The 12817-nt window shown below is 40.2% G+C and overlaps 1 protein-coding gene and 1 pseudogene across 1 annotated transcript in view; one reads left to right on the top strand and one right to left on the bottom strand.

Moving 5' to 3' along the window:
- mi (cyclin E-interacting protein minus) overlaps positions 1 to 12817 on the top strand; it is a 348571-nt gene that overhangs the window by 88309 nt on the left and 247445 nt on the right. The window lies entirely within an intron of this gene.
- LOC139756215 (zinc finger BED domain-containing protein 5-like) lies at positions 9057 to 9839 on the bottom strand (annotated as a pseudogene).

The raw sequence follows: 12817 nt of genomic DNA, 5'->3' as shown, positions 1-12817 counted from the left end.
TATAGGCGTAACTAGCGTGGTAGAGTGCTTGACACTTCAACAGTAGGGGTTTACTCAAGTGTTCTGTCCCTTGAAAGGTAAGTTCTCAATGTGAGTCTCCTGCTTTCACTCCTTGAATTATCGCTAAATACAAAAGGTAATTGTTACCCATCCTTTTCTTTCCAAAATATCTCCCCTAACCCTGGTTAGCATACTGACAGTACGTTACTTGAGTTTTTTGATGAAGGCTGGCTCATCCACAAGAATACAAGGCCCCTCCATTCAGTGTTCTTTACAATATTGTTGAAATAGTAGCTGTCAGCACTTGAATTAAGATTTGTACAATGGGATGTGGTCCTTAGTATCAATGTGGAAGATCATTTTGCATTCTCATGTCATTGGCAGGGGATACAAAGATAAATTTGTGTTCCTGTAGCACCATGTCCCAGCTCGTTTACCACTGATAAACTATCATACATTTGCAAGGGGATTAACATGGTTTGTTTTCTCTTAATTTGTTTCCCGTAATGAAGTATCTGGTGTATCTTGTAAATATATGAGGGAGGAGTTCTATAAGGACTAAAAGTCTAAAATTGCACCATAGTTTTTTAATGGCCTCTCAAGTTTACTTTTTTGGTTTTCAGTATGATTACACCAGTTGAGTTTTATGATTAACAGATAATTCTAGTATACTATTCCTTCCAGTGGAAAAAAAAGACCTTACTTACCTTTGAGTTCCTACAATGAGACTTTGTCTTGATGTTAGAGCTAGCACACAGTACTCACCACTTGTTTTGATTTTTGAATAACTTTTTCTCAGCCCCTTCTCCTCCTCTCACCACTTGTCTTACTTATTCTTTAAGGGGCAGTATAAATACCAGAGAGAATTGGAAAGACATAAAAAGATGCCTTTAATTACTGTAAAGGACCATAAAAAAAGGTGCCTTTAATTACTGTAAAGGATCAAAATGAAGCCTTTAATTACTGAAAAGGACCTAAACAGCCTTTGATTAACAAAAAGGACTTTCATAAAGATTGTCATGATATATTTATGTCATTAAGATAATTTTTTGAGAGGACAAAAAATACTTATGTCCACTTGATAAAATAATAAATGGGCATATATTATGTATGAATTCATGTCCTTTCTCTCTCTTTTTTTGTTTTCTTTTTTCGGTATGTTCTTGTGAGAAAATGTAATTCCGTAGAGGGGAGATGGGGTCTGTTGAGTCCATTAAGCTCCTGGTGGAGTCCTGATATTAGCAAAGGGGTAGATCCATTGGAAGTGACCATCTGATGACTTGCATAAACTTTTTTGGTGCAAATTGAAGCATTATTTCATGGTTAGAATGTCTTATCCCTGCTGAATCCATTCAGTTATTGTCTTTTTTTTTCATACTTGATCATCGTTTTCTGCATTAGCGAGGTAGTGCCAAAAATTGACAGGAAGGCCCTATCTGCTCACATCCATTCTCTAGCTGTCATGTGTAATACACTGAAACCACAGCTCCCTATCCATAACCAGGCCAGACAGACCTTTCCATGGTTTTCCTCAGACATTTCATATTCCGTGGCTCAGTCCATTGACAGCATGTCAACCCCAGTATGCCACATCTTTCCAATTTAGTCTCCTCATTTTTCTTGTTCCTGCCATATGAAATATGTATAATACACAATCCATCAGTCACACGCACACACACACACACACACACACACACACACACACACACACACACACATGTACACAGTTACCATTGTTGACTTTCTCATGAATATCAGTCATGCAGTCATAAAGCTATTGTGCACCTGTTCTGAGAATACAAGTATGTGAGTGTCCTCTGGAATATATTCTAAGAAATGTATATCATGTTCCTAAGATTAATAGAACAGTTAACAGCCTTGTTTTTAATGTCTTTGATGTATTGGTATAGATGTAACATTCCTAATTATTAATGGCAGTTTTTTTCTATCAAAAAGCAACATATTCTCTTATATGCAGAAAACAAAATAAAATTTGAAATTGAAAATGGGATAAAGTAAGAAAATTTTAATTTTTCAGAAAGTATGAAAAAGGTTTGGTCTGTAATATCTAATGCCTATCTATCAAAAGTTAAATCAAACAAGCACTAGAGTTGCCCTCTGCCAGTTGCCTGTTAAGGGTGAGGCACTAGAGGCTAAGAAGCGGCAATGGAGCTCACTAGTTATGGAGACTGTATTGCCATGGCCACCCCCTTTAAGGAGTTCCAGTTGGGAACAGGCATCAGAGAATAGATAGACAGATAGTATGTCATGTACAGTCACTCTTGCTAATAAACATTTGAAGATTTTGGTTAATATGCAGATCAAGGGCACTATTCATTGGTTTTAACTTTCCATAACATTAGTACAACAGGCCATTTCCAGCTGGCAAGTACTGCATGACTGAAATATTTCTTGAGGTCATAGATCCTGAAACTTTCACTTCAGTTTTCAATATTTCCATTTGTTTCTGAAGAACAATATATCTGAAGTCATCAAAGTGCTCATCATACAAATTTAGTAATTTGCCTTTTGAAGGGTGATCTTATGTGTAGCACGATGAAATGAAAATTTTTATTAATTTGGCTTGGCCTGTGTTACAAATTATGAAACAAATGTTTATTTTCAGATCAAATTCTAAGAATTTGTTTGTTTAAGAACCACAGTTGAAAATTATGATAATTTCAGTGAAATTTAATTAATTTAATTTACTCTTACTAGCAACTTTACTTCATCCCATCACTCACTACCTTTTTTAATCTACCCACTTCCCACCTTTTGCGTGCCATATATCTTTTGCGCATGCCAACACTGCTTCCTTAAACACCTCCTAATCCTCTCACCACTTCCCAAGCTTCATTCATTCTCACCTTTTGCCATTCTACACTCAGTCTCTCATAGCATGTCTTCACACAAGTCTCTTTACCAAGCACACTTACTCCCACCACTACATTCTCCTCAACACTTTTTCCTCTTTTTTGAAAACTACTGTACAAATCTTCACATTTGCCTCCACAAGATTGTGATCAGACATCCCACCAGCTGCCTGTGTCATCACCTTTACATCCAAAAGTCTCTCTTGTAACCGCCTATCAATTAATATGTAATCCAGTCATACCTGCTGACCATCTCTTATTCACATACATATACTTGTGTATTTCCCTCTTTTTAAACCAGGTATTTTCAGTTTCCATTTCTTTTTTGGCACATAACTTTACAAGCTCCTCACCATTTTCATTCATAACACTGAATACCCCATGCTTCCTGATGATATCCTCAACTGCCACATTACTTACCTTGACCTGTGAATCACCCATCAATATTACCTGATCTCTTACATCAGAACTGCTGACACACTTACTCAGCTGCTTCTAGAACACTTACCTCTCATGATCTTTCTTCTCATGGCCAGTTACACTCCCACAACACCATGCTCCCTGATTATATCCTCAACTGCCACATTACTTACCCTGACCTGTGAATCACCCATTTATATTACCTGGTCTCTTACATCAGAACAGCTGACACACTTACTCAGCTGCTTCTAGAACACTTTCCTCTCATGATCTTTCTTCTCATGGCCAGTTACACTCCCACAACTCCTGCTTCAGTAGTGCTACTTCTTCCTTAGCTTTTGTCCTCTCACCAACCCCTGACTTTACTCCTATGATATTTCCAAACCATTCTTCCCTTTTACCCTTGAGCTTTGTTTCACTCAAAGCCAGAACATCTGAGATTCATTCCTCAGACATATAATTTATCTATCTCTCCTTTTTTCTCATCTTGGTTACATCCACACACATGTAGACTCCCCAGTCTGAGCCTTTGAGAAGGATGAGCACTCCCTACCTGGCTCCTTCTTTTGTTCTCTTTTTTGGAAACTGAAATTCAAGAAGAGGGAGTTTCCATCTTCCTGCTCTCACCTCCTTTAGTGGCTTACTTAGACATTTAGGGAATACAGACATAGAATTCTTTCTCCTTTTCCACAGGAATAGAAGAGAAAAGAGAGTCAATTGGGTGGTACTTACATGAAAGGAATGCAAATGTTTGGGAGATGTTGAAGAGAAAGTAGCCGGAGGTCAAGAGGAAGGTTCATGGGTTATAAAAGAGGGCAAGTGAGAGTTAGGGTGAGTGAATATCAGTAAACTTCAGGGAGGAGATGTTTTAGAAGGAAGCAAATAATGTGTGAAAGACAAGAGAACAAATGGTAATGTCGCTGAAGGGGGCAAAAGGAGAAGTTTGAACAGATAGTGATGAAGTGAGGGGAGAGTGAGTATTTTGAAGGATTGTTAAATCTGTTTCATGATAGAGTGGCAGATGTAGGGTATTTTGGTCAGGTTAGGATGCGAAGTGAGAGAGTCATTGAGAGTGGTTTGTTGAAATCCTTGCCTCAGATGATATCAGCAAGGGAGCTGGATTTTTTGAGCAAGGGGGTGTCTCTGTTGTTGATTGGTTGATAAAGATTTTCATTATATATATATGTTTGAGGAAAGTATGTTTGAGGAAAGGAACCTGGATGTTTTTGGCTCTGAGTGAAACGAAGCTCAAGGGTAAAGGGGAAGAGTGGTTTGGGAATGTCTTGGGAGTAAAGTCAGGGGTTAGTGAGAGGACAAGAGCAAGGGAAGGAGTAGCAGTACTCCTGAAACAGGAGTTGTGGAAGTATGTGATAGAATGTAAGAAAGTAAATTCTCGATTAATATGGGTAAAACTGAAAGTTGATGGAGAGAGATGGGTGATTATTGGTGCATATGCACCTGGGCATGAGAAGAAAGATCATGAGAGGCAAGTGTTTTGGGAGCAGCTGAATGAGTGTGTTAGTGGTTTTGATGCACGAGACCGGGTTATAGTGTTGGGTGATTTGAATGCAAAGGTGAGTAATGTGGCAGTTGAGGGAATAATTGGTATACATGGGGTTTTCAGTGTTGTAAATGGAAATGGTGAAGAGCTTGTAGATTTATGTGCTGAAAAAGGACTGATGATTGGGAATACCTGGTTTAAAAAGCGAGATATACATAAGTATACGTATGTAAGTAGGAGAGATGGCCAGAGAGCGTTATTGGATTACGTGTTAATTGACAGGCGCGCGAAAGAGAGACTTTTGGATGTTAATGTGCTGAGAGGTGCAACTGGAGGGATGTCTGATCATTATCTTGTGGAGGCTAAGGTGAAGATTTGTATGGGTTTTCAGAAAAGAAGAGTGAATGTTGGGGTGAAGAGGGTGGTGAGAGTAAGTGAGCTTGGGAAGGAGACTTGTGTGAGGAAGTACCAGGAGAGACTGAGTACAGAATGGAAAAAGGTGAGAACAATGGAAGTAAGGGGAGTGGGGGAGGAATGGGATGTATTTAGGGAATCAGTGATGGATTGCGCAAAAGATGCTTGTGGCATGAGAAGAGTGGGAGGTGGGTTGATTAGAAAGGGTAGTGAGTGGTGGGATGAAGAAGTAAGAGTATTAGTGAAAGAGAAGAGAGAGGCATTTGGACGATTTTTGCAGGGAAAAAATGAAATTGAGTGGGAGACGTATAAAAGAAAGAGACAGGAGGTCAAGAGAAAGGTGCAAGAGGTGAAAAAAAGGGCAAATGAGAGTTGGGGTGAGAGAGTATCATTAAATTTTAGGGAGAATAAAAAGATGTTCTGGAATGAGGTAAATAAAGTGCGTAAGACAAGGGAGCAAATGGGAACTTCAGTGAAGGGCGCAAATGGGGAGGTGATAACAAGTAGTGGTGATGTGAGAAGGAGATGGAGTGAGTATTTTGAAGGTTTGTTGAATGTGTTTGATGATAGAGTGGCAGATATAGGGTGTTTTGGTCGAGGTGGTGTGCAAAGTGCGAGGGTTAGGGAAAATGAGTTGGTAAACAGAGAAGAGGTAGTAAAAGCTTTGCGGAAGATGAAAGCCGGCAAGGCAGCAGGTTTGGATGGTATTGCAGTGGAATTTATTAAAAAAGGGGGTGACTGTATTGTTGACTGGTTGGTAAGGTTATTTAATGTATGTATGACTCATGGTGAGGTGCCTGAGGATTGGCGGAATGCGTGCATAGTGCCATTGTATAAAGGCAAAGGGGATAAGAGTGAGTGCTCAAATTACAGAGGTATAAGTTTGTTGAGTATTCCTGGCAAATTATATTGGAGGGTATTGATTGAGAGGGTGAAGGCATGTACAGAGCATCAGATTGGGGAAGAGCAGTGTGGTTTCAGAAGTGGTAGAGGATGTGTGGATCAGGTGTTTGCTTTGAAGAATGTATGTGAGAAATACTTAGAAAAGCAAATGGATTTGTATGTAGCATTTATGGATCTGGAGAAGGCATATGATAGAGTTGATAGAGATGCTCTGTGGAAGGTATTAAGAATATATGGTGTGGGAGGCAAGTTGTTAGAAGCAGTGAAAAGTTTTTATCGAGGATGTAAGGCATGTGTACGTGTAGGAAGAGAGGAAAGTGATTGGTTCTCAGTGAATGTAGGTTTGCGGCAGGGGTGTGTGATGTCTCCATGGTTGTTTAATTTGTTTATGGATGGGGTTGTTAGGGAGGTGAATGCAAGAGTTTTGGAAAGAGGGGCAAGTATGAAGTCTGTTGGGGATGAGAGAGCTTGGGAAGTGAGTCAGTTGTTGTTCGCTGATGATACAGCGCTGGTGGCTGATTCATGTGAGAAACTGCAGAAGCTGGTGACTGAGTTTGGTAAAGTGTGTGAAAGAAGAAAGTTAAGAGTAAATGTGAATAAGAGCAAGGTTATTAGGTACAGTAGGGTTGAGGGTCAATTCAATTGGGAGGTGAGTTTGAATGGAGAAAAACTGGAGGAAGTGAAGTGTTTTAGATATCTGGGAGTGGATCTGGCAGCGGATGGAACCATGGAAGCGGAAGTGGATCATAGGGTCGGGGAGGGGGCGAAAATTCTGGGAGCCTTGAAGAATGTGTGGAAGTCGAGAACATTATCTCGGAAAGCAAAAATGGGTATGTTTAAAGGAATAGTGGTTCCAACAATGTTGTATGGTTGCGAGGCGTGGACTATGGATAGAGTTGTGCGCAGGAGGATGGATGTGCTGGAAATGAGATGTTTGAGGACAATGTGTGGTGTGAGGTGGTTTGATTGAGTAAGTAACGTAAGGGTAAGAGAGATGTGTGGAAATAAAAAGAGCGTGGTTGAGAGAGCAGAAGAGGGTGTTTTGAAATGGTTTGGTCACATGGAGAGAATGAGTGAGGAAAGATTGACCAAGAGGATATATGTGTCGGAGGTGGAGGGAACGAGGAGAAGAGGGAGACCAAATTGGAGGTGGAAAGATGGAGTGAAAAAGATTTTGTGTGATCGGGGCCTGAACATGCAGGAGGGTGAAAGGAAGGCAAAGAATAGAGTGAATTGGATCGATGTGGTATACCGGGGTTGACGTGCTGTCAGTGGATTGAATCAAGGCATGTGTATGGGGGTGGGTTGGGCCATTTCTTTCGTCTGTTTCCTTGCGCTACCTCGCAAACGCGGGAGACAGCGACAAAGCAAAAAAAAAAAAATATATGAATCATGGTGAGGTGCCTGAAAATTGGCAGAATGCATAGATAGTGCCAGTTTGTTAAGTATACCTGGTAAGTTGTATGGGCGGGTTTTGATTGAGAGAGGTGAACACATGTACAGAGCATCAGTCTAGGGAGGAGCAGTGTGGTTTCAGAATTGGCAGAGGATGTGTGGATCAGGTGTTTACTTTAAAGAATGTGGGTGTGTATGTGTGCAAAATATTTCAAGAAACAGATGGATTTGTCTGTGGCATTTATGGATCTGTGGAAAGCATATGATAGGGTTAGTAGAGATGCCTTGTGGAGTTTCTTAAGAATATATGGTGTGGGAGGAAAACTCCTAGAAGCAGAGAAGTTTTTATCAAGGGTGTAAGGTGTGTTCCAGGTGAAGGTTGGTCTGTTGCCTAGGTGTTTAATTTCTTTATGGATAGGGTGATGTGGTAGGTAAATGCAAGAATCTTGAGACAGGGGTGAGTGTGCAGTCTGTAGGGTATAAGGGAGCCTGTGAAGTGAGTTATCTATTGTAAGCTGGTTGCATATCCAAGTGAGAAACTGCAGAAGTTGGTAACTTAGTTAGGAAGAGTGTGTAAAAGCAGGAAGTTGAGAGTAAATGTAAATGAAAGAAATGTTATTAGGTTTAGCAGGTTAGGAGGACAAGTTAGTTGGAGAGTGAGATTGATTGGAGAAAATTTTGGGAAAGTAAAGTATTTTGGATTCCTGGGAATGGACATGGCAGCAGATGGTACTATGGAAATGGAAAAGAGTCATAGGGTGGGAACTTTGAGGAATGTGTGGAATGAGGAGTTGTTATCTGGGAGGGTAAAAATGGGTATGTTTTAAGGTGTAGTAGTTCCAGCAATGTTATGTGGATGTAAGGCATATGCAGAGGAGGATGGATGTGTTGAAAATGAAATGTTTCAAAACAGTATGTGGTGTGAGAGAGCTGAAGAGGATTTGCTGAAATGGTTTAGACATGGAGAGAATGAGTGAGGAAAGGTTGACATAGAGTATATGTCAGAGGTGGAGGGAACAAGGAGAAGGGGAAGACTAAACTGGAGATGGAGGGATGGAGTGAAAAAGATTTTGAGTGATCAGGACCTGATCATGCAGGAGGGTGAAAGGCATGCATAAGATAGAATGAATTGGAAGGATGTGGTGTAAGGGTTCAACATGCTGTCAGTTGACTAGACAGTGACATGTGAAGTGGCCAGGAAGAGCAATGGAAAAGTTATATGGGGCTTGGTTGTGTATTGGGAGCTGTGATTTTGGTGCTTTACGCATGACAGCCAGTGAATGAGAATGAGCAAATGGAGCCTTTCTTCATCTGTTACTGGTGCTACCTTGGAAACATGAGAAATGGTGATCAAGTTTAAAAGAAATGTATATTTCCTAATTTTGATATATAATGCAGATTTAAAAAAAAATTCTTTGGGCTTATTCATGTAACTTAAAAAGATACTACAAATTCCATGGGTAGAAAATTTATGAAAAGAAAGTTCTAATAGTTAATGAGAGGTCTCTTTCAAGTAAAATGATAAACTTTTTTTTTTGCTTCATTTTGTATTAGTGTGATGGATGATGCTGGATAACATCATCCAGTTTCTTGATTCTTGTTTATTTTTCCCACTCAAAGTGCATGGTGGGTTGTACTCCACCTTCTATCTATTCTGGTATTTTATTTGATGTAGGAAAGGTGATAAAAAGCAACTTCACAGGAATGGGTTAATACAAATGGTAAGAGGTGGTGGAACACTAGGTCACATAAATTTGGGTAGCTAGCTGCCAATGATAGGCTTCAAACTTAATTTTGGCGCTTGGCCTTCCTGAAGATTCAGCATCACTGCCATCAAGTGTAGATATCACTGGAGCAGTGAATGGGTCCTCTAGTAACAGAGATGTTTGGCCTAGAATTTCCGGGAAGTACCCTTTATATTCCTTTGCCAAGGCCTCCAGAGGCTTGGCAATCAAACTCTGTGTAGCAGTGTTGCATTGCTCTGTAATGTCGGACACAGTTTCCAGCATTGCGAAGTTACCTAAGTCAATTTTTTCCCTCCAGTTTTCCTTTTTAGGAATGAATGCTTTGATTTTATCAACAGTCAATTATTAAGCTTCCTATTCCTTGTAATTCCTGGTTTAGTGTGTTCATTTGTTCAAATTTGTCCAGAAGGTATGCCAGCAACATATCTTAGCCATCCCCAGACCATGTTGAGAGCAAATCCAATTCATCCTTGATCCTGATGAAGAGTTTTTTCTCCTCTCTGAGCACGGATACACATTGGACAACATTGCCTTTAGATAGCTAGTGGACTGCAGTGTGGAAGAGGAGGTTTCATGGGATGAGTCCATATCATGGCATAGTTTCTTGAAAAGGTGCATGTTGGGAGCATTTCCATTCACAAAGTTCACTGTCTTTATAATGGTATTCAGTTTTCAAGAGTGCCAAAGGTATTGTTTTAGAAGCAAGGGTTTGCCTTTGATCATACAATGAACAAAGATAGCAGTTGGAGATTTCTGTAGAACACAGATAAAGTTTCACTAAGAACCAAGCATAGCTGGGAATCATCCATGCTTGTCCTACAGAGATTGTGCCAATTGAGGCCATCAACTTCAAAGAGGTTACGAAGTGTCTGCATAATATCTTCATCTTTGGTTGATAGCTTAAGGCTATCACAAAACAGAAATTCTTCCTTCAGATCTTATCCGTGAATATGTCAGATGGACAACATAAGATGTCAGGAGAATGGACACAAGTAGATTCATCAAGATGAATGCTGAATATCCAATATGTTTAATTTCCTGTACCAGTTGCTGACAGATTCTGTATTGGACAGTGTTATTCAATTTGTTTTTTTACCACAAACAAATTTGATGGTGGTCTAGACTCAAGGTAAAAGTAGCTCCTCCCCAGTTGTGTAGGGCTTGTTTGCTATTTTTAGAGGGATAAGAAATGATGCCTCCATTCTTGCAGCATCATGTTGATGGATGGAGCCATTGGCATCAAGACGCTGTTGTAGTTGTTGATCAAAGAATATACTGTCTTTGCAAATAAGTTCTGTGCTGAAAGTTAAGTAGTGAGTTGAAGATAAGAATTCTTTTATTCATTGTTAAGTGGCCCCCCAAAATGTAATTATGAACATCATCAGTATTTAGTCTGGAAGGTTCTTGAATAGTTCTGGGGATTCTACACCATAACTGCTTAATTGCTGCCTCAAGCTTTGATAGAGATTTGTCCATATCATGTAGTCAGTGCTTCACAATAGACCACATAATGAAATCATGATTAAGAATTTCAAAGCACACATTCAGGTACTAAAATCAAGATTTTCAAGCATTTTGATTTTATCTCCAATGGTAATTTTACTAGCAAAAGTAGTGCATTAACACACAAAATTTATTCTATCCCTCACCAAGCACCATATCAGATTGGAAAGTGTTCTGATATTGAGGAAGTTAATCAAGTCACAAGAAAAAATTGTGTAAGGAGTGTATATATATTTTATATTTATTCATTTATTTATTTATTTTGCTTTGTCGCTGTCTTCTGCGTTAGCGAGGTAGCACAAGGAAACAGACGAAAGAATGGCCCAACCACCCACACACACATGTATATACATACACGTCCACACACACAAATATACATACCTATACATCTCAATGTACACATATATATGCACACACAGACATATACATATATACACATGTACATAATTCATTTAATTTATTTTAATTTATTCCCATCGCCACCTCGCCACACATGGAATAACAACCCCCTCCCCCCTCATGTGTGCGAGGTAGCGCTAGGAAAAGACAACAAAGGCCCCATTCGTTCACATTCAGTCTCTAGCTGTCATGTAATAATGCACCGAAACCACAGCTCCCTTTCCACATCCAGGCCCCATACAACTTTCCATGGTTTACCCCAGAAGCTTCACATGCCCTGGTTCAGTCCATTGACAGCACGTCGACCCCGGTATACCACATCGTTCCAATTCACTCTATTCCTTGCACGCCTTTCACCCTCCTGCATGTTCAGGCCCCGATCACTCAAAATCTTTCTCACTCCATCTTTCCAACTCCAATTTGGTCTCCCACTTCTCCTCGTTCCCTCCACCTCCGACACATATATCCTCTTGGTCAATCTCTCCTCACTCATTCTCTCTATGTGACCAAACCATTTCAAAACACCCTCTTCTGCTCTCTCAACCACGCTCTTTTTATTTCCACGCATCTCTCTTACCCTTACGTTACTTACTCGATCAAACCACCTCACACCACATATTGTCCTCAAACATCTCATTTCCAGCACATCCACCCTCCTGCGCACAACTCTATCCATAGCCCATGCCTCGCAACCATACAACATTGTTGGAACCACTATTCCTTCAAACGTACCCATTTTTGCTTTCCGAGATAATGCTCTCGACTTCCAAACATTCTTCAAGGCTACCAGAATTTTCGCCCCCTTCCTCACCCTATGATTCACTTCCGCTTCCATGGTTCCATCCGATGCCAGATCCACTCCCAGATATCTAAAACACTTTACTTCCTCCAGTTTTTCTCCATTCAAACTTACCTCCCAATTGACTTGACCCTCAAACCTACTGTACCTAATAACCTTGCTCTTATTCACATTTACTCTTAACTCTCTTCTTTCACACACTTTGCCAAACTCAGTCACAAGCTTCTGCAGTTTCTCACATGAATCAGCCACCAGCGCTCTATCAACAGCGAACAACAACTGACTCACTTCCCAAGCTCTCTCATCCACAACGGACTGCATACTTGCCCCTCTTTCCAAAACTCTTGCATTCATCTCCCTAACAACCCCATCCATAAACAAATTAGACAACCATGGAGACATCACACACCCCTGCTGCAAACGTACATTCACTGAGAACCAATCACTTTCCTCTCTTCCTACACATACACATGCCTTACATCCTCGATAAAAACTTTTTCACTGCTTCTAACAACTTGCCTCCCAAACTATATATTCTTGATACCTCCCACAGAGCATCTCTATCAACTCTATCATAAGCCTTCTCCAGATCCATAGTTGCTACATACAAATCCATTTGCTTTTCTAAGTATTTCTCACATACATTCTTCAAAGCAAACACCTGATCCACACATCCTCTACCACTTCTGAAACCACACTGCTCTTCCCCAGTCTGATGCTCTGTACATGCCTTCACCCTCTCAATCAATACCTTCCCATATAATTTACCAGGAATACTCAACATCAACAAACTTATACTCTGTAATTTGAGCACTCTCTCTTATCCCCTTTGCCTTTGTACAATGGCACTATGCAAGCATTCTGC

This window comes from Panulirus ornatus, chromosome 21 (assembly GCF_036320965.1).
Source record: "Panulirus ornatus isolate Po-2019 chromosome 21, ASM3632096v1, whole genome shotgun sequence".
Lineage (NCBI taxonomy): Eukaryota > Metazoa > Arthropoda > Malacostraca > Decapoda > Palinuridae > Panulirus > Panulirus ornatus.
This window is presented reverse-complemented; position numbering and strand designations above follow the sequence as displayed.